We start from the raw sequence: 23,493 nt of genomic DNA on the forward strand, positions 1-23,493 counted from the left end.
CTGGACGACTGTGTGATCACGCTCTCCGCAGCCAATGTGAGTAAGACCTTTAAACAGGTCAACATTCACAAGGCCGCTGGGTCAGATGGATTACCAGGACGTGTACTCCGAGCATGCGCTGGCCAACTGGCTAGTGTCTTCACTGACATTGTCAACCTCCCTCTGTCCGAGTCCAATACCAACATGTTTCAAGCAGACCACCATAGTGTTTGTTCTTAAGCACAGGGACTAAGGTAACCTGCCTAAATGACTACAGACCCGTAGCACTCATGTCTTTTGTCATGAAGTGCTTTGAAAGGCTGGTCATGGCTCACATCAACACCATTATCCCAGAAACCCTAGACCCACTCAATTTGCATACCGCACCAACAGATCCACAGATGATGCAATCTCTATTGTACTCCACACTGCCCTTTCCCACCTGGACAAAAGGAACACCTATGTGAGAATGCTATTCATTGACTATAGCTCAGCGTTCAACACCATAGTGCCCTCAAAGCTCATCACTAAGCTAAGGACCCTGGGAGTAAACACCTCCCTCTGCAACTGGATTCTGGACTTCCTGACAGGCCGCCCCCAGATGGTAAGGGTAGGTAACAACACATCCGCCACGCTGATCGTCAACACGGGGGCGTGCTTAGTCCCCTCCTGTACTTCATGTTCACTCGTGACTGCATGGCCAGGCACGACTCCAACACCATCATTAAGTTTGCTGATGACACAACAGTGTTAGGCCTGATCACCGACAACGATAAGACAGCCTATAGGGAGGAGGTCAGAGACCTGGCCGTGTGGTGCCAGGACAACCTCTCCCTCAACGTGATCAAGGCAAAGGAGGTGATTGTGGACTACAGGAAAAGGAGAACCGAGCATGCCTCCATTCTCATCGACGGGGCTGTAGTGGAGCAGGTTGAGAGCTTCAAGTTCCTTGGCATCCACATCACCAACAAACTAACATGGTCCAAGCACACCAAGACAGTTGTGAAGAGGGCACAACAAAATCTATTCCCCCTCACGAGACTGAAAAGATTTGGCATGGGTCCTCAGATCCTCAAAAGGTTTTACAGCTACACGACCGAGAGCATCCTGACAGGTTGCATCACTGCCTGGTATGGCAACTGCTCGGCCTCCGACCGCAAGGCAATATAGAGGGTAGTGTGTAAGGCCCAGTATATCACTGGGGTCAAGCTTCCTGCCATCCAAGACCTCTATACCAGGCGGTGTCAGAGGAAGGCCCTAAAAATTGTCAAAGACTCCAGCCACCCCAGTCATAGACAGTTCTCTCTGCTACCGCACGGCAAGCGGTATCGGAGCGCCAAGTCTAGGTCCAAGAGGCTTCTAAACAGCTTGTACCCCCAAGCCATCAAACTCCTGAACAGCTAATCAAATGGCTACCCAGACTATTTGCATTGCCCCCCCCCGCTGCTACTCTCTGTTATTATCTATGCATAGCCACTTTCATAACTCTACCTACATGTACATAATTACCTCGACACCGGTGCCCCCCGCACATTGACACATTGACTCTGTACCGGTACCCTTTGTATATAGCCCCACTATTGTTATTTTCTGCTGCTCTTTAATTATTTGTTATTCTTATCTCTTGTTTTTTTTTGTGATTTTCTTAATACTGCATTGTTGGTTAAGGGCATTTCACTGTAAGGTCTACACCTGTTGTATTTGGTGCAGGTGACAAATAAAATTAGATTTGATTTTGGATTTGATTAATTAAAGAGCTGCGAGTTCCAGTATGCAGATGAGATGAGCTGAGCTGAAAACACTGGCTGGGAGAGAGAGTGGCTGGCAGGTGCACAGTTCTAGTGTCATTGTGTTGGACCTTACCGATTGGCTCTAATAAGTGTTATCACAAATAGCACTTGAAACAATGACATCCATGCCAGAGAAAGAGATGCTTTAATCATTTGCGAAAGGAGTGCTATCAGCTGCTGCGTTTTTTCAACTGAACATGTTTTGTTTGATGGCTTCATCTTCAGCCAAATGATTTGTCCTGCTCTTTTGAAGTGGATCTGTGAATGCCATAGTCCATTCTTATGACGTTTTCCTTTTCCAATACTACTGTTCACTAGGTTTTTTGGGACATTGATGAAAAAGGAGCGAGAGAAAAGGAACGTCGCTCTTCCCTCATCTGAAGGCATTGTCTGTGTCATTGGGCTTTCAATGTGTTTTATCAGCAGAGCGCAAAATGGCTGTGTGAAATTTGCTGTGCATGCTTTATGGAATTGACATCGGAAAAACTCTATTCTTCTCAAGATGTCTGGCTCGGGCGTAGGATAAAACAAAACTTGTACTTGCTTGCTATGTATTTCTCATTAAAATTAAAGAAGCCTATTGATGTGGATCTTTTGGGGCTTCAATCCTGGAAGGGTTATTTCATGGCTCTCCGTCAATTTAACGTCCTACTGATATGACGAGACTTTGAAGTTAAACTCTTTCCGGTATTGTGTACTGTAAGTACTAGTATCCCATGTATAATGCAATGCCTTTCCTCCTTTCACTGACATTGATGGGATTTTCATAAACAGAAGTACAGAGCAGATGTCACTTCTACTATTTTCTTCTCTGCCTGCATTAAACTGGTTTATGAAGGCTACATACACAAACCTAGGTTACATACCATAGCATAGGGCTAACATAAGACTAGAAAAGAAAACTAGCTTTGTACTTGTTGACGTTGTAAATCAATTCGACACTACTGCCACAAAAAAATATGAATTCAACCAAGTAAAAGAATAGGTATAGGCCTAGCTGTCAGTGGGTGAGAGATGGAGTAGTGTTGGACTGCGAGCGAGAGTTTGCGTTTCACCAGGTGACAGTAACTGTCAACTGTGGAGCAGTGCTGTGCCAAGCATATTCACTTGGGAAGAGAATTATGACTTAAGCACCAGAGAAAAAGGTCTGATAGTACCTCAGTCACTAATAGTTTTGGTATGAATAACACATGTGGAAAATGCCTCTTTCATTTCTGATCTACGACAAATGGGAAATGTGCAAGACAAAAACCTGCAGTGTTAAGCAGTGTTTCCACTACAATTGCTGTAGCGGGTCAGGCCCCTTCATGAAACAGTGTTGTACCCCATCTAAATCAATGTAAATACATTTAATTGGTTTCCATTGGACATTTTTGTGTACGTAGACCTGTATTTTGCTTCATGGGTCTTGCGCTCTTAGGTAAAAATAAGCTAGGGGAAACACTTGCATAATATGAGGGCAAATTCCACTTTCCTGTATGCTATATTTCTGATGAACAGTATTCCAATATAGCATTCCCCCAATAGTGTATCACAATTCAAAGGAGTAGAAAATCTGTTTCTCTGTACTGTTATAGGCTTACCACAAATGCAGAGCCTTCTTATTTATACACTGGATTTATTGCCTCCAATGGATCACCGCATGGACATTTTCTGTCTGAAAATCAATGGCTTGATTGCATTCGTTTTTCTTTCTTTTAACAATGGGTAATTTCATTGCTCAAGTGAAATTCCATCTGGCCCCTAAATACAGTATCATTCATTCCCGAAATGTCACTATGAAAGGGATGGGGGTGGTGCAGGAGGAAGGAGCTGGTGGGCAGTGGTCGCTCCCGTGAAGCAATGTTTCTGTCAACATAACTCAGCGCACACTTAGCCCTCTGCTACGGCCTCCGAACATTTAACACAGGCACCTCAAGGACCTCAATGTAAAAGCAGAAGGCTCCGAGCAGGGAACATACGAGGGGTAGGAGGGGGGGAAGGAGGAGGAAGGGACAGATAATCTGTGATTTGTGGAGAGAATAGTGGCCATGAAATTTGTGAACATCAAGCCTTTAGTGGCACCCAGCAGAATGCCATACACTTCACAGCAAGGACAAGATCCTCCTCTCTGTCTCCTCTTGTCCACAGCTAATCCAGCAGTGTGGGTAGGCTCTCATGATAACTGAGCTGGGCTCTATTTAAATTTGACTTGACAGCCATGATTGGATAAGACTCATGAAAGGAAACAGAAGAAAGAAACTGTAAATGTGAGCGTGTGTGCGAAACGTTTATTAAGACAGTCTTTCAATGGTGGTAATAGTCTCTCCTGTGAAGGCGTACTATTCTGCTTGATAGATGTGGGGCTGACAGACCATTTTTCAGTACGTTTCGCCAGCCAAGGGAAGAAGAAAAATGTTTGCAGACGTTTCTCATGACTACTTCTATTTTCAGCCTAATGTCATCGTCTCCACACCAACACAGTCGTATATTGAAGTCTTGCATTGCTATTATATGATAACAATATCGTTGTGCTGTTTTGTGTTAAGCAGAGGACAACAAATGAAAAAGTACTGGTGCTAGTTATATGAAAAGAAACACTTCTCCACGGTGACCATAATTTAATGGAGATTATGGATAATATACAGTAGGCCTGCCATTTAGTTTTTCTCCATACAATATCAGTCCATTTGGAAGAATAGGGCTATTCCATCATAGCATTAGGACCAGTGCCCCCCTACATTGACTCTGTACTGGTACCCTCCTGTATATAGTCTCGCTATTGTTATTTTACTGCTGCTCTTTATTTACTTGTTACTTTGATTTGTTATTCGTTTTCTTTATCTATATATTACTTTTTTTTTTTTTAAAGATGTAAACTGCATTATTGGTTATGGGCTCGTAAGTAAGCATTTCACGGTAAGGTCTACACCTGTTGTATTCGGCACATGTTTTGTTTATTTATTTATTTTTTATTTTACCGTTATTTTACCAGGTAAGTTGACTGAGAACACGTTCTCATTTGCAGCAAAGACCTGGGGAATAGTTACAGGGGAGAGGAGGGGGATGAATGAGCCAATTGTAAACTGGGGATTATTAGGTGACCATGATGGTTTGAGGGCCAGACTAATACAATTTGATTTGATTTGACATGAATATGAGTCAGCCCAGCAGTGAGCTACAGTAAGTCTCTTTCAAACCACTAGTATCACTGGTTCATCGTGCCAGTCCTGCTAACCGCCGAGAAGAATGACCGTCGTCTACACCAAGTCAGGGGTCATGGCCAATGTCCATGCATCGATGCACCACGCCATTTAGCCAAGCGCCAGTCCGGATATATAGACCCCTGTCTCAAACTTCTGACCTCCAAACTCGCCACCTCAGCTCCCCCACTTGTATTGGCATCAGGGTTGGGGTCAATTCCAATGCCATTTTTGAATTCACTCGTAACGTGGAGAATTTAAGTTGAATTGAATTGGAATTTTAAAAACATTTCATCTTTTCAAATGAATTGAAATAAAATATTTGTACATTTCCCAGTTAATGGAATTTATGCTGAGAGTATCAAACATTACTCTAGGCATAGCCATGGGATGTAGGGGTTCTGAGGGTGCTGCAGCTCTTTAAAAAATATACACTACCGGTCAAAAGTTTTAGAACACCTACTCATTCAAGCGTTTTTCATAATAGAATAATAGTGAAGACATCAAAACAACGAAATAATCATGTAATTGTTCAGACAGCCTAGCTAAACTGGAAATATAAGAAAACAGTTTTTTGCCCGCGCTACAGACAGCTATATCGGTCCACTAATACAGGACTAGTTTTAGAACACTTACTCATTCAAAGGTTTTTCTTTATTTTTACTATTTTCTACATTGTAGAATAATAGTGAAGACATCAACACTATGAAATAACACATATGGAATCATGTAGTAAACAAAAAAGTGTTAAACAAATCAAAATATATTTTGTATTTGAGATTCTTCTCAACTTCTCAACCAGCAATCTCTCAACCAGCTTCATGAGGTAGTCACCTGGAATGCATTTCAATTAACAGGTGTGCCTTCTTAAAAGTTAATTTGTGGAATTTCTTTCCTTCTTATTGCATAACGATGGTCGTTATGGCCAAACAGTTCTATTTTTGTTTCATCAGGCCAGAGGACATTTCTCCAAAAAGTACGATCTTTGTCCCCATGTGCAGTTGCAAACCGTAGTCTGGCGTTTTTATGGCGGTTTTGGAGCGGTGTCTTCTTCCTTGCTGAGTGGCCTTTCAGGTTATGTCGATATAGGACTCGTTTTACTGTGGATATAGATAGTTTTGTACCTGTTTCCTCCAGCATCTTTACAAGGTATTTTGCTGTTGTTCTGGGATTGATTTTCACTTTTCGCACCAAAGTACGTTCTTCTCTAGGAGACAGAACGCATCTCCTTCCTGAGCGGTATGACAGCTGCGTGGTCCCATGGTGTTTATACTTGCGTACTATTGTTTGTACAGATGAAAGTGGTACCTTCAGGCATTTGGAAATTGCTCCCAAGGATGAACCAAACTTGTGGAGGTCTACAATTATTTTTCTGAGGTCTTGGCTGATTTCTTTTGATTTTCCCATGATGTCAAGAAAAGAGCCACTGAGTTTGAAAGTAGGCCTTGAAATACATCCACAGGTACACCTCCAATTGACTCAAATTATGTCAATTAGCCTATCAGAAGCTTCTAAAGCCATTACATAATTTTCTGGAATTTTCCAAGCTGTTTAAAGGCACAGTCAACTTAGTGTATGTAAACTTTGACACACTGGAATTGTGATACAGTGAATTATAAGTGAAATAATCTGTCTGTAAACAATTGTTGGAAAAATTACTTGTGTCATGCACAAAGTAGATGTCCTAACCGACTTTCCAAAACTATAGTTTGTTAACAAGAAATTTGTGGAGAGGTTGAAAAACGAGTTTTAATGACTCCAACCTAAGTGTATGTAAACATCCGACTTCAACTAGATATACTGAGATCATGTGACAGATCACGTGACACTTAGATTGCACACAGGTGGATTTTATTTAACTAATTCTGTGACTTCTGAAGGTAGTTGGTTGCACCAGATCTTATTTAGGGGCCTCATAGCAAAGGGGGTGAGCACATATGCATGCACCACTTGTCCGTTTTTTTGTTGTTGAATTTTTTGAAACAAGTAATTTTAAAAATTTCACTTGACCAATTTGGACTATTTTGTGTATGTCCATTACATGAAATACAAATAAAAATAAATGTAAACTACAGGTTGTAATGCAACAAAATATTAAAAAAGCCAAGGGGGGATGAATACTTTTGCAAGGCACTGTATGCACTTTATCTTTAAAGGAAGCGTAAGGATGCTTTGCACAGAGAGTGAGGAAAGAGAGTTTATTTCTTCCCACGGCTCCCAAACTTGCTCTGAAGTAAACACATATGCACCACAGCCTCTTTGAGGAATCAATGGGCCAAGGAAATAAAACGAAGCGACGAGGGTTGACCAAATCGTAGGCAGTGTGGCGCATGGCTTGCAAGCTAAATGGGTTGCTGATGCTCAGTTAAAACGGTGCTCAATCTCCTGCTGTGTCAAAGAAGCACTTTAAAAGTAGTTTAAAGCAGATTTAATGGTGGTGTTTATGGGCATTGGAATCAAAGATGGATGATCTTAAGGAGAAATGACACAGGGTGTCATCATAATTATTCATGAATAGCCATAACGTTTTGTGGCTTCTGGAGCTTAAAGATGAGATATCAGCAGGAGCTGCTGAGTACATGCAGCTAGATACAGCTAGTGTGTCCCAAATGACACCCTATTCCCTACATAGTGTGCTACTTTTGACCAGAGCCCCGTGGGTGCACTATGGGAATAGTGTGCCGTTTGGGACACTGCCAGTATCTCTCTGCATCACCCTGGGTGTGCATATACACTACAGCCTGGGCTCTTTCAGAACAGGTGTATATATACACTACAGCCTGGGTTATATACACTACAGCCTGGGTTATATGCACTACTGTCACGCTGGTATAATGGATCGGAGGACAGGCGCAGGAATGCACAATAAGGGTTTTAATTGACCCAAATTACAGCGTGCCATGTAAAGGCACGGGGACGAAGACCAAACAAACACGTATACAACACACAGGATTGAAACCCAAACAAAATAGCTAGAAGTACCTCGAATAAATACACGGGGCACACAACGATACGACACGGGACCAAACCCGTAATCATCTGCACAATACCAGTGGCACGAAAGCCAAAACAACACAGCACAGGTACTCACACGACCAACGGACATTGTAACAATAATCGACACGACAATGGTGAACAAAGGGCACACTCATTCAATTACTAATCAATGGGAATGGGGACCGGGTGTGAGTAATGACACAGTTCCGGAGGGATCGTTGCAACTACAGCCTGGGTTATATACACTACAGCCTGGGTTATATACACTACAGCCTGGGTTATATACACTAAAGCCTGGGTTAGATACACTACAGCCTGGGTTATGTACACTACAGCCTGGGTTATATACACTACAGCCTGGGTTATATACACTACAGCCTGGGTTATATACACTACAGTCTGGGTTATATACACGACAGTCTGGGTTATATACACTACAGCCTGGGTTATATACACTACAGCCTGGGTTATGTACACTACAGTCTGGGTTATATACACGACGATCTGGGTTATATACACTACAGTCTGTGTTATATACACTACAGCCTGGGTTATATACACTACAGCCTGGGTTATATACACTACAGCCTGGGTGTGCATGTACACTACAGCCTGGGTTATATACACTACAGCCTGGGTTATATACACTACAGCCTGGGTTATATACACTACAGCCTGGGTTATATACACTACAGCCTGGGTTATATACACTACAGCCTGGGTTATATACACTACAGTCTGTGTTATATACACTACAGCCTGGGTTATATACACTACAGCCTGGGTTATATACACTACAGCCTGGGTGTGCATGTACACTACAGCCTGGGTTCATTGCCAGATAAGATGACAAGCCACCAAAACACTTAACCCCCCAAAGACCCCCCCCCCCCCCACAGCTCTTGGAGGTGTGAGGCCAAAGCATTCACGTTTGACTGGGTTCATGTACAGCATTCAAAGTGTCTCCTTCCCATTTGGAAGTTGAACTGCCCAGGGTTCAGGCAAAGTGTCCTGCTGGCTTGTTGTGCTGTGTGGCAGTAGCTTCAACAGCAGACCCTGACACACCCGGCACCGTGCCCACTCAAGGTGATCCTGGAGGCATGTGGCGAAGAAAGATGCAACACAGCACGCATAAGGAATAAGGGCAGACACACACACACACCTACCCACTGAGCGGCTGAAGAATCCTCACTTAACCTCCTTGGGCAGGGTCCCTGCCATGTGTGAGCATGAATAATGTAACCGTGGTGATGAGGTTGGCGAGAGGGAAGCAAGGACACAGTAATGAAGATGGCTTCCTGAGATGCCACCTTGCTGGGCACAATACTGCCCGTTACGCTAGAGGGGCCATTTCTTTCTTTGGCATTATCTCCCTCTCTTCTCTGACTGCTGTGGATAAGAAAGGTTAAGACACAGGGTCAGATGCTCCCTCCGGTTCTCTATGGACTTAATACTGGTGCATGTAGTTGTAGTCACTTTTTGTTTAGAGCATACGTTTTTGAATTATGTGTTAGATATATAGTTGTGTGGGTGCATAAATTGTAGCCTGAGTGTTTACAAAGTACATTCATCAAGTTGTTTGGCATGACAACAAGTTGGCTAACGAAGTAAGTAGATAAAGATAGGGAACTTAGCATTCCCCATGTCTACAGACCACAACCAAATATATATATTATATCATTACGCTCTACCTCTTGACCCTACAATAAGGACCCCATTCCTTTATAACCTAAATTGCCCGGCGTATACCTGCAATTAGGTAACGATAGACTCTGCCATCATAAATGTTGGATGAAGTATTGATTCCTTGTTGTAATATCAGCCAAATCAATCGAACAAATGTACTGATGAAGTGATTTTAAAATAAACACTTGTCACATAGTGCTGTAACACTAGTGTGTGTATACTTATGGCTCATCCAGGCCTAGCTAGTAGTAGCTAGTAGTAGCTGTGACTAAGGTGTGTATTATTATGTTAGCACACTGCTGTGAGGCTGGGGCCTGCCACGGGACCACTGCTGTGAGGCTGGGGCCTGCCATGGGACCATTGACGTGGGCTGGACTAAGTGAGACTGACAGCAGGCTCTCCCGGTTCTTCAGCTCTCATTTCACACAGCCCGTCTTAATGGGAAGTGCTGGGCCAGAGCTGCTGCAGCTTGACAGCCTGCTGCTTCTTTCTCTCTCTATTCCTAATCTCTGTTTCTTCTTTCTATCTTTTTCTATCTTTTTCTCTGAAGCGAGGCTGCTCTGTTTACATAAATTCTGCTGTATGATCAGAAATCACAGGCTCTCTCACTGTCAAAAAGAGCATTGGAGCACACTCGGTTTGTGTGTGTGTGTGTGTGTGTGTGTGTGTGTGTGTGTGTGTGTGTGTGTGTGTGTGTGTGTGTGTGTGTGTGTGTGTGTGTGTGTGTGTGTGTGTGTGTGTGTGTGTGTGTGTGTGTGTGTGTGTGTGTGTGTGTGTGTGTGTGTGTGTGTGTGTGTGTGTGTGTGTGTGTGTGTGTGTGTGTGTGAGAGAGAGAGAGAGAGAGAGTGATCCCTCTCCTACATCAGGCCAGGTGCTCATGTCTCCCTGCTGTCTGTGTGCTGGTCAGTTTTTTAGTTGTTGTTATTGTTGTTGCCTCTATGTAATAGCCCACTAAATTAATTTGAATTCAATCACTTTTTGACAGCACTCTTTTTGATTTGAATAAACCTTTCATCCATATTTGCCCGTGGAAGAAGTGCTCAGAGTGTCACGTATACTCCCTCTCCGGCCTTTAGGTCACCAGGCTGCTGATTATCCCGCACACCTGTCACCATCGTCTCGCGCACCAGCACCTCATGACACTCACCTGGACTCCATCACCTCCTTGATTATCTTCCCTATATCTGTCACTCCCCTTGGTTCTTTCCTCAGGTGTTATTGACCGTTTTCCTGTTGGTGCGTTGTTTGTGTTTCGTTTATTTATTAAAACACTCACTCCCTGAACTTGCTTCCCTACTCTCAGTGCACTCGTTACAGGATAACACCTCACCTAAGGGGAGCATCAGGGAGTGCCTTTTTTTGTGTCAGAGTAAATGACGTCGGGTCCGGGAACCGCTACAGGCTCTCATGCCTCAGCCGGATCGCCAGGCTCCCCTGCCTCAGCCGACTCGTCAGGCTTTCATGCCTCAGCCGGATCGCCAGGCTTTCATGCCTCCACCGGATTGCCAGGCTCCCCTGCTTCCACCGGCTGGTCAGGTTCTCATGCCTCAGCCGTATTGCCAGACTCCCCTGCCTCAACCGGTCTGTCAGGTTCCCGCGCCCCCAGCTGACTCGACAGGTTCCCGTGCCTCAGCTGGCGTGACAGGTTCCCGCACATCAGCAGGGGTGACCTGTCCACTCCTGATCCCCGGGTTCGTCCCCTTTGATGGCGTCCTGCGGCTGGAGGGGAGGGGGTACTGTCACGTATACTCTCTCTCCGGCCTCTAGGTCATCAGGCTGCTGATTATCCCGCACACCTGTCACCATCATGACACTCACCTGGACTCCATCACCTCCTTGATTATCTTCTCTATATCTGTCACTCCCCTTGTGTCACGCCCTGACCTTAGAGATCCTTTTTATGTCTCTATTTTGGTTTGGTCAGGGCGTGGGTTGGGGTGGGCATTCTATGTTTTGTGTTCTATGTTTTTTTATTTCTGTGTGTTTGGCCGGGTGTGGTTCTCAATCAGAGGCAGCTGTCTTTCGTTGTCTCTGATTGGGAACCATATTTAGGTAGCCTTTTCCCACCTGTGTTTTGTGGGTAGTTGTTTTCTGTCTTTGTGTCTGTACCAGACAGGACTGTTTCGTTTCGTTCATTCTCTATGTTATTTTGTTTAGTGTTTTGTTTTAATAAATTAACATGAACACTTACCACGCTGCGCTTTGGTCCGATGATTCCTCATCTTCAGACGACGATCGTTACACCTTGGTTCTTTCCTCAGGTGTTATTGACCCTGTTTTCATGTCGGTGCGTTGTTTGTGTTTCATGTTTTTGGTTTAGTTTATTTATTAAAACACTCACTCCCTGAATTTGCTTCCCGACTCTCAGCGTACTTGTTACAGAGGGACTTTTTTCTCTTGAATGCCAAAACATTCAAGAGATAAAGGTGCTCTAGGCTTACCTATTTTACATACCCCACCATACCATGAGCCATCCATGTCGTCATCACTGGAAAAGATAAACAGTTGAAAATAAGTTTACAAACAGTTTTTTACCATTTCTTTTTTTAAAGTATTACTTTTTAAAAACATTTAACTTCAGTTATCTAAAAGCTCATTAACTGTAATTTTTTTCATATTCACATATGTTGTAACTTAGACCTTATTTTACAAGAGCATGTTGTGTCTCAACTGATGACGGGCACAACACAAAACCTCAGATTATGCGAAGTTGTTTAAGCTACAACATACTGTATGTGAATATGAAAAAAATGTGGAGATTGTTTTGACAATTGAAGCTTTCAAAATTACATCAAAATTATTCAAAATGAAATATTTTAAATGACATTAAACGCAAACCTATTATATTTTCCAGTGATAAAGACATGTTTGTCTCATGGTATGGAGAGGTATGTAAGATGGGTCAACTTTAAGCACCTTTATCTCTTGAATGTAAAATATTTGGGCTCCCGAGTGACGCAGCGGTCTAAGGCACTGTGTCTCAGTGCTTGAGGCATCGCTACAGACACTCTGATTCGAATCCAGGTGGTATAACTGGAACGATGACTGGAACGAACTGCAGAAATCCCTGAAGCTGGAGACTCATATCTCCCTCACTAGCTTTAAGCACCAGCTGTCAGAGCAGCTCACAGATCACTGCACCTGTACATAGCCCATCTGTGAATAGCCCATCCAACTACCTCATCCCCATACTGTCTTTATTTATTTATCTTGCTCCTTTGCACCCCAGTAGCTCTACTTGCACATTCTTCTTCTACACGTCAATCACTCCAGTGTTTAATTGGTATATTGTAATTACTTTGCCATCATGGCCTATTTATTGCTTTACCTCCCTTATCTTACCTCATTTACACACACTGTATATAGACTTGTTCTACTGTATTATTGACTGTATGTTTGTTTATTCCGTGTGTAACTTTGTGTTGTATGTGTCGAGCTGCTTTGCTTTATTCTTGGCCAGGTTGCAGTTATAAATGAGAACTTGTTCTCAACTAGCCTACCTGGTTAAATAAAGGTGAAATAAAGGTGAAATAAATAAATAAATAACAACCGGCCGTGATTGGAGTCTAATAGAGCGGCGCATAATTGGCCCAGCGTCTTTTGGCCGGTGTAGGCCGTCATTGTCAATAAGAATGTGTTCTTAACTGACTTGCCTGGTTACATTTTTTGGGGGGGGACATTATTGTCCAAAAAGTCACTTCACCCTTCTTCCATGGACAAACATGTATGGAACGTTTTGTTTAAATCAAAAAGGATGCTGTCAAAAAGTGATTGAATTCCAATGAATTTGCCCCATACCAACACTCCCAAAAGGACTGATTCAATCAAGTCAACCCTCCATGTCCCCCCGACCCCCAACACAAGCTATTTCATGCTCCCGGAACATTGTTGAAGCTTATCTGAATGAACGCACACCAATTTCCAGTGACAAAATACTTCATTATCCAGGCGGAGGGGAAGTGACAGGGTGTTAACAGTGTGGATGATGAATTGGCGTTGTGTTGTGAAGGAAGCCACTTCAGCGTGGTGTCCTATCCAAAGTGACTAGTGACTCTGTCTCCTCGGTTGGTGACTAAACTCTGAGGCCTCTTCCTGGTGGAGGGAATAGGGGCGTCCGGTGGGCTGCCTGAGTGTTTTTTACTGTTGCGCCTCTCTCAGCCACATGTTCTTTGGTCCAACTAGTTGATGGATGCGTTGACGTCCTCAGCCCTCCTCCTCCTGCTCTTTGAACGGGTGCCCAGATGGTATCTTTTAAAACATGTTATGCCGATTTTAGTCAGCTAAACGCTCAGGGGCACTGGGTGATGGATGGATTGATGGTGAGTGGTGGGGGAGTGGAGATATGAGGGTAAAGAGAAAATTGACATCCAGTCATGTAGGGGACTGGGGAGAGAATATGTAGAGGGACGTTTGAAGTGTATTGCCTTACTCTACTCTTGCTTCTCTCTCTCATGTTCCCTCCCTGTCTTTTTCTCTCCCTGTCATTCCCTCTTTCCTTCACTTCCCACCTCTGGTCATTATTACTGTGGGCGTGTGTAGCAGTTCATCGATATCAGCCATGGATTTGTTTTTTAAAGATTTATAATCGGATCATGATTCCTTGATTAAATATGTATAATACCTGTGTTATTAAAGAGAGATTTAATTTGTTCCAATGAACGAAGTAAAAAATTGATGTTCTGGGGGTGATTCTTTGGGGGAGATTGGAAAATGAAAGCTTCCTTACTGCTTGTCACTGAGAGTTAAGTGACAACCAGTGTGTGGGAGCTATCTTCTTGATTTCTCTCTCTGACTCTTGAGAGGGTCTCTGCTGCTAGTTCGCATTTTGCCAAGTCTGAGGTATGAAACATTATGACATGTAACACCAGTGTGGTCTCCAAACACGGCAGATAATAGAAGATAGAATGTGCGAAGTTGGAGAGGAAGACAAGGATTCTGAACAGAAACACCTTTTTTCTTCCACCTAAAACTTTAATACAGCTTTGAAAATAGCTCATCTCACTCACCTTTTTCTGCCGGGCTGCTAGCCGTGCATTAAACTTTTATGGCTCTGTTTGAACTCTTTTGGAGTGCACTCAATTTTGGTCACCTCTAACCTTTCTTCCCCAGACAGATTTATTAGAGAGCTCGACACACCTTAACACAGATCTGGTAACTGCCTAACCTCCCCAAAATATATCTCTTATCTCCCTCTTAGCCGTCGTTTCCAGGCATTTTACCCCCAAACCTTCAAGTAGGGGCCAAATCAAATGGGATTTGTGCAGTTATCGATGTTTGTAAAGGTCGGTCGTCTGGGCCGGTGGGCGTGTGTTAAGGCGAGTAAGGAGAGGGCTCCTGTTGCATGTTAACATGGCTATCAGACTTGGAACGGGTCGAAGTGCTCCACAGGCCAGCGCTATATCCCCGTCTGGGGGAGTAATGAAATCTCAGAGCTGGCTCGGCCAGGGGACTACGCTCATTGGCATTCTTCCCCTAACCGGCTCTCTGTTTCTCTGTTTCCTATTGACAGCCAGGGCTCAGTGTTCAGCTCCCCAGCAGCCAGTATGAGGAGGGGGGCGCGTGCTGGCTGCTGATAAGAAACACCCTGTAACGGGATGATGGGACTGGTGGAGCCAGTCTCTCTCTCTCCCTTGAGCAAGGCACTTAACCATCATTTTTACTCCTGGGGCACCGTACTACTATAGCTGACCCTGTAAAACAACACATTTCACTGCACCTATCCGTTCTCTCTCTCTCTCTCTCTCTCTCTCTCTCTCTCTCTCTCTCTCTCTCTCTCTCTCTCGTACGATTAAGGACTGAACCCATAGTAAAGCATGCGTTTGCATGTCTGTATGTCATTGGTTTTGATAGGAGGGCTGCTCTATTGGCACGCTGCCCAAATCCAATAATTAAAAATGCCAAAATGACAGATGTTTGATGTGCCTCTCTGACCCTCCTCACTTCCCCTCATAGGTCCACCCTCTGAGGAGAGAAGGAGAGCGCCATCGGACCCCCGCGTGCCAGCGACTGGCCCTCCCCTGGGAAGAGACGCGTTGGCCTGATTCCACGGAGACGCCGAATCTGCAGCCACGTCAATCACGTCTTCACCACTGGGTAATTAATCACTTGTGACCGATTTCAGATTTTTGGTGTGTGGAGAGATTGCAGATCTAGCTTCAAAGATGAGGAAGTTTTATGTTGTTTTCCCCTCCATAGTGAGGGGTGCGAAGTCCTAACCTCTCAAAGGGTGCGATGTTAAGCGAGAGAGAGGGAGAGAGAGGGAGAGTGGAGGAGAGGGGAAGAGAGAGGGAGCGGGAGGTGATTTCTCAAGCCAAGCATGCGACCTGGGACCTGGGTTGCTGGGTTCTCCAGAGGCCCGATCAAAGCGGTGGTCTTTTTTTCAGTCAATCGACTACAAATGCATTTCATTCAGTCTCCTGGAGTCATCTGAGAAGTGTGGCAAACTCACCAATAACATTTCGAATCTGGCCTCTTTCAGATGGATAGAAAAGTGGAGGCTAAACCAATTGTTTGGGATGAAATGCTAGATCAACTGAGAAGAATAGCAACCACCGTAGCACACGTGCCAGTCAATGTAGGGGGTGACCGCAGGGCTTATGACAGCCCTTCATAGGTCTTATGTTCAGGTCTGCAGGGTTTTTAGTGTGTTCTTTGTGTGCCAATGGTTTGCTAACGGCTATTAACCAGGCGCTAGCACCGCTAACCCCATGTTGTTTCTCCAGAGCTGAGACTGAAATGAAAAAAGTAAGTAAAGTGTTCGATGAAAATAAGATATAAGAAGACCACTCTGTGTACCTCTCTCTCTCCCTACACTCTTTCTCTCTTTCTCTTTTTTTGCTCTCTCGCTCTCTCTCCGCCTCCTCCTTCCTTCCATCGCAGGCCCTCTGAATGCCCCAGCAGTGGGTCATATCCGTGTTGATTTGTTTACTCCCCTCCCCTATGGGCTCGCATGATCGTGGCGAAATACGAGAGCATGCTTTGTTTTGCAACCCTGCTTCTGCCCCTAGCCCTGCAACACACAATGTATTTAATCGTTTTCATCCGCCCCCACACACACCCAGCCAGCAGTCAGTCAGTCTTCCCTACACTTCCCGACCCCATCAGACAAGCCATGGCTTCTCCTCCGAGTTAGATAAATGCCTGCTGGGTCCTGGGTGAGCTGTCATTTAGGTGCGTTTGACCCGCTGGAGCCAATTCAGTTAGTGTCTCCCCACAAGTAATATCCTCTCGCCTACCCTTATCTCTGGCTCTAAATTAAAGAGCACCAGCCCCAGCGTGTAGAGCAGGGAAGCGGACCTATTTGCAGAGGTAGGGAGAACGGGAAATATAGGGTGTTACAGTTGAAGTCGGAAGTTTACACACACTCAGGTTGGAGTCATTAAAACTCGTTTTTCAACCACTACACAAATTTCATGTTAACCAACTTTTGTTTTGGCAAGTCAGTTTGTGCATGACACATGTAGTTCTTCCAACAATTGTTTACAGACAGATTATTTCACTTATAATTCACTGGATCACAATTCCAGTCGGTCAGAAGTTTGCATACACTAAGTTGACTGTGCCTTTAAACAACTTGGAAAATTCCAGAAAATGGTGTCATGGCTTTAGAAGCTTCTGGTAGGCTAATTGACATAATTTGAGTCAATTGGAGGTGTACCTGTGGATGTATTTCAAGGCCTACCTTCAAACTCAGTGCCTCTTTGCTTGACGTCATGGGAAAATCAAAAGAAATCAGCCAAGACCTCAGAAAAAAATTGTGGGCCTACACAAGTCTGGTTCATCCTTGGAAGTAATTTACAAATGCATGAAGGTACCACGTTTATCTGTACAAACAATAGTACGCAAGTATAAACACCATGGGAACACACAGCTGTCATACCGCTCAGGAAGGAGATGCGTTCTGTCTCCTAGAGATTAGTGTATTTTAGTGTGAAAAGTGCAAATCAATCCCGGAACAACAGCAAACGACCTTGCTGTAGGAAACAGGTACAAAAGTATCTATATGTCACGATCGTGTGGCGGATTAACGGACCAAAATGCAGCAGTTGGAAAATAAGCCATCTTCTTTTATTATACCACGAAGATGAACAAGACACAAAAACAACACTAACGAAAACAACAAAACGACCGTGAAGCTACAAACGTTGTGCACATACAAACAGGCTACAAACGTTCTTACATAGACAATTACCCACAACCAATGAGAGCCTATGGCTACCCTAAATAAGGCTCCCAATCAGAGACAACCGAAATCAGCTGTCTCTAATTGGGAACTCATTCAGGTAACCATAGACTCTCCTAGACAACTATACATACATAGACAATACTAGAAACCTGTACTCCACACAAACCCATATACTATACACAACCCCTTTACCATAAACAACACCCAAAACCAACAAAACAAAAACATTCCCCATGTCACACCCTGACCTAACTAAAATAATAAAGAAAACAAAGAATAATAAGGCCAGGGCGTGACATAACCCCCCCCTTGAGGCGCGAACTCCGGGCGCACCATACACAGTCTAGGGGAGGGTCTGGGTGGGCTCCCCTCTACGGTGGCGGCTCCGGCTCTGGTCGTAGTCCCCACGTCACCACAGTACCTAACCACCTCCTAGGCTTCCTCCAACCGACCCCCCTCCACATTAACCCCATTGCATTAAGGGGGGGTTCCGGACTAAGGGACAGCTCCGGACTAAGGACCAGTACCAGGGTAAGGGGCAGTACCAGGGTCAGGGGCAGTACCAGGATAAGGGGCAGTACCAGGGTAAGGGGCAGCACCAGGGTAAGGGGCAGCACCAGGGTAAGGGGCAGCTCCAGGGTAAGGGGCAGCTCCAGGGTAAGGGGCAGCTCCGGACTGAGGGACTGCAGCTCCGGACTGAGGGACTGCAGCTCCGGACTGAGGGACTGCAGCTCCGGACTGAGGGACGGCCCATGGCTGGCTGACAGATCTGGCTGCTCATGGCTGGCTAACGGATCTGGCTGCTCATGGCTGGCTAACTGATCTGGCTGCTCATGGCTGGCTGACGGATCTGGCTGCTCATGGCTGGCTGACGGATCTGGCTGCTCATGGCTGGCTGACGGATCTGGCTGCTCATGGCTAGCTGACGGATCTGGCTGCTCATGGCTAGCTGACGGATCTGGCTGCTCATGGCTAGCTGACGGATCTGGCTGCTCATGGCTAGCTGACGGATCTGGCTGCTCATGGCTAGCTGACGGATCTGGCTGCTCATGGCTAGCTGACGGATCTGGCTGCTCATGGCTAGCTGACGGATCTGGCTGCTCATGGCTAGCTGACGGATCTGGCTGCTCATGGCTAGCTGACGGATCTGGCTGCTCATGGCTAGCTGACGGATCTGGCTGCTCATGGCTAGCTGACGGATCTGGCTGCTCATGGCTAGCTGACGGATCTGGCTGCTCATGGCTAGCTGACGGATCTGGCTGCTCATGGCTGGCTGACTGATCTGGCTGCTCCTGTCTGGTTGGCGGCTCTGGCTGCTCCTGTCTGGTTGGCGGCTCTGGCAGATCCTGTCTGGTTGGCGGCTCTGGCAGATCCTGTCTGGTTGGCGGCTCTGGCAGATCCTGTCTGACGGACGGCTCTAGCGGCTCCTGTCTGGCTGGCGGCTCTAGCGGCTCCTGTCTGGCGGACGGCTCAGTGGGCTCATGGCAGACGGGCGGCTTTGCAGGCTCATGGCAGACGGGCGGCTTTGCAGGCTCATGGCAGACGGATGGCTCAGATGGCGCTGGGGAGACGGATGGCTCAGATGGCGCTGGGGAGACGGATGGCTCAGATGGCGCTGGGGAGACGGATGGCTCAGATGGCGCTGGGGAGACGAGCAGTACAGTCAACGCTGTGCAGACGGCAGACTCCTGCCGGCTGAGGCGCACTGTAGGCCTGGTGCGTGGTGCCGGGACTGGTGGCACCGGGCTGGGGACACGCATCTCAGGGCTAGTGCGGGGAGCAGCAACAGGACGCACAGGACTCTGGGGACACACAGGAGGCTTGGTGCGTGGTTTAGACACTGGTGGTAAAGGGCTGGAGACACGCACCATATAGCTAGTGCGTGGAGGAGGCACTGGTGGTACTGGATTGGGGCGGGGAGGTGGCGCCGGAAATACCGGACCGTGCAGGCGTACTGGCTCCCTTGAACGCCGAGCCTGCCCAACCTTACCTGGTTGTATGCTCCCCGTCGCCTGACCAGTGCGGGGAGGTGGAATAACCCGCACCGGCCTATGTAGGCGAACCGGGGACACCATGCGTAAGGCTGGTGCCATGTACGCCGGCCCGAGGAGACGCACTGGTGACCAGATGCGTTGGGCCGGCTTCATGACATTCGGCTCAACGCTCAGTCTAGCCCGGCCGATACGTGGAGCTGATATGTACCGAACCGGGCTATGCACGCGTACAGGAGACACCGTGCGCTCTACTGCGTAACACGGTGTCTGCCCGTACTCCCGCTCTCCACGGTAAGTACAGGGAGTAGGCGCAGGTTTCCTACCTGACTTCGCCACACTCCCTTTAAGGCCCCCCCCAAGAAATTTTTGGGTTGTACTCACGGGTCTCCAGCCTTGTCTCCGTGCTGCCTCCTCATATCGCCTCCTCTCGGCTTTCGCTGCCTCCAGCTCTTCACGAGGGAGGCGATATTCTCCAGGTTGATCCCACGGCCCCTTACCATCCAGTATCTCCTCCCATGTCCAGAAATCCTTTGTGGGTAGGTCCTGTTGCCGCCTTCCATGCCGCTTGGTCCTATGGTGGGTAATTCTGTCACGATCGTGTGGCGGATTAACGGACCAAAATGCAGCAGTTGGAAAATAAGCCATCTTCTTTTATTATACCACGAAGATGAACAAGACACAAAAACAACACTAACGAAAACAACAAAACGACCGTGAAGCTACAAACGTTGTGCACATACAAACAGGCTACAAACGTTCTTACATAGACAATTACCCACAACCAATGAGAGCCTATGGCTACCCTAAATAAGGCTCCCAATCAGAGACAACCGAAATCAGCTGTCTCTAATTGGGAACTCATTCAGGTAACCATAGACTCTCCTAGACAACTAAACATACATAGACAATACTAGAAACCTGTACTCCACACAAACCCATATACTATACACAACCCCTTTACCATAAACAACACCCAAAACCAACAAAACAAAAACATTCCCCATGTCACACCCTGACCTAACTAAAATAATAAAGAAAACAAAGAATAATAAGGCCAGGGCGTGACACTATATCCACAGTAAAACGAGTCCTATATCGACATACCCTGAAAGGCCGCTCAGCAAGGAAGAAGCCACTGCTCCAAACCCGCCATAAAAAAGCCAGACTACGGTTTGCAACTGCACATGGGTACAAAGATCGTACGTTTTGGAGAAATGTCCTTTGGTCTGATGAAACAAAAATAGAACTGTTTGGCCATAATGACCATCATTATGTTTGGAGGAAAAAGGGGAGGCTTGCAAGCCGAAGAACACCATCCCAACCGTGAAGCACGAGGGTGGCATCATCATGTTGTGGGGGTGCTTTGCTGCAGGAGGGACTGGTACACTTCACAAAATAGATGTCATCATAAGGATGGAAAATGATGTGGATATATTGAAGCAACATCTCAAGACATCAGTCAGGAAGTTAATGCTTGGTCGCAAATGGGTCTTCCAAATGGACAATGACACCAAGCATACCTCCAAAGTTGTGTCAAAATGGCTTAAGGACAACAAAGTCAAGGTATTGGAGTGGCCATCACAAAGCCCTGACCTCAATCCCATATAATTTTTTTGGGGAGAACTGAAAAAGCGTGTGCGAGCAAGGAGGCCAAGAAACCTGACTCAGTTACACCAGCTCTGTCAGGAGGAATGGGCCAAAATTCACCCAACTTATTGTGGGAAGCTTGTGGAAGGCTACCCTAAATGTTTGACCCAAGTTAAACAATTTAAAAGGCAATGCTACCAAATACTAATTGAGTGTTAGTAAACTTCTGACCCACTGGGAATGTGATGAAAGAAATAAAAGCTGAAATAAATCATTCTATCTACTATTATTCTGACATTTCACATTCTTAAAATTCTTAAAATAAAGTCCTAACTGACCTAAGACTGTTTTTTTTTACTAGGATTAAATGTCAGGAATTGTGAAACTGAGTTTAAATATAATTGGCTAAGGTGTATGTAAACTTCCGACTTCAACTGTAGCTAGGTTGTGTGGTAATGTGTAAGAGACAATGAACTGGTGGGGACTTTGCCACAGCTTCGCGGCTGGGGTAGCAGCCCATGCCCCTCTATGCCCGGGACTGGCAGGCTGGCAGCACAGCGCAGTCTTAGCTTCACAGACTCTGGCTCTGGCACACTTTGTCGGACTGGCCGTGCGCAGGGATGCTGCCTCGACGCTCCAGCAGCCATAACAGATCTGCCTCTGGAGACTTTTAGAATCTTATCTTGCTCTGAGACATTTGAGGAAAGCTTACTTTACTTTACCAGGAAGTACACAAGAGTGAGATTTTATCTCCTGTTTTCTCTCCTCTCCATTATCTATGCATTAGAACTCTGGACTGGAGATGGACGATTTCCTTTTTAGGTTGGAAGATGGAAGTTTAGTTCCTTGCGCTTCCATTTTGTTGATACAGATTGGTGTAAAAAACTAAATTTCTCCTCAGATGTGTGCCATAAGGTGATGGCTTAATTCCTTCACGTAGCCGACAGCTGAAATTACCCTTTCTTAATGTCACTATGCTCCTGTGTGTCACAGAACGTTCAGAGCCAACTGTTTACTTTAGAGGGAGCTAATATGGAAAACCTCCCTCTAAGTATTCCCATGCTCATCTCTTAAAATATACATAATGCTTCTTACTCTTACCACGCCTTTCCTGTCACCTCCAAGCTACAATCAAGACATTTTACTAAAACTAATACTCTTACCATAATAATCCATGTCTAACTGTGGAATTATCTACAGTAGTATTTTCTTGGGACATTTTGAGTATCCTAGACATACTGATTTGACATGATGTTCTTTTTTATTAAGCCATATATTCAAACCAGGAAGTCCATTTACATTGATGTAAAATTCTCTTTTCTGAGGGACACATGGCTAGGAGGGCAGCGAGCTATGGTTATACACAGGACAATCAAAGGAGATCATGCAAATTCACTTTGTAGAGAACATAGAAAACTTCACACCACATAGTCTCTGATTGTCCATAACGTCTATAGACCCCACACACTCACCGCCTGATCTGTAAATCACACCCACCAACTTAAACGGCCGATCACCACTCTCTACGTCCACTATGTCACACACTACGACCCTACACCAGAATGTCTTTCTGCTTCACAATCCTCTCCCCTCTACTCCTCCTCTCCCCCCCCCCTCTCTCTCTCTCCCTCTTGGAGGAGCCAGCGACCGCAGTGTATGGGTTCTCCTCTGGACGGCTCTTGGAGCGCAGTGGGTCTAAGGATGCGCTAATGTGGCATCCTCTCCCCACCAGTGTTCTCCCTGGTTCCTATTGGCCCGCCCCTCTTTCCTCTCAGTGCTCGATGCTAACTGAAAGAAGAAGCACTATCTCGATTGTCTCAGCCGCTCCAGAGGCTGTGGCTAATGCAGAGGATAGGGATGGGGATAGGGTGGCAGGGAGCAGACTTTGTATGTTGAGCTCTCAATGGAGCGTTCACTGTGTGTCTGTTTGTGTCTGTGTGTGTGTGTGAGAGAGAAAGAGAGAGATATTGTGAAAGAGAGAGAAAGAGAGATATACATGTGTTTAGTGAGTCCGTCAGATCAGAGGCAGTAGGGATGACCAGGGATGTTCTCTTGATAAGTGTGTGAATTAGACCATTTACCTGTCCTGCTAA

General features: G+C 45.7%; 1 protein-coding gene across 1 annotated transcript in view; it reads left to right on the plus strand.

Moving 5' to 3' along the window:
• The window catches only part of LOC129858013 (dystrophin-related protein 2-like), a 199,512-nt gene that overhangs the window by 24,732 nt on the left and 151,287 nt on the right, over positions 1 to 23,493 (plus strand). Inside the window, exon 2 of the mRNA XM_055926860.1 lies at positions 15,587 to 15,727. The gene's annotated coding sequence lies outside the window, so the exon portion shown is untranslated. The remainder of the gene's footprint in view (positions 1 to 15,586; positions 15,728 to 23,493) is intronic.

The sequence above is a fragment of the Salvelinus fontinalis genome, chromosome 6 (genome assembly GCF_029448725.1).
Source record: "Salvelinus fontinalis isolate EN_2023a chromosome 6, ASM2944872v1, whole genome shotgun sequence".
Taxonomy (NCBI): domain Eukaryota; kingdom Metazoa; phylum Chordata; class Actinopteri; order Salmoniformes; family Salmonidae; genus Salvelinus; species Salvelinus fontinalis.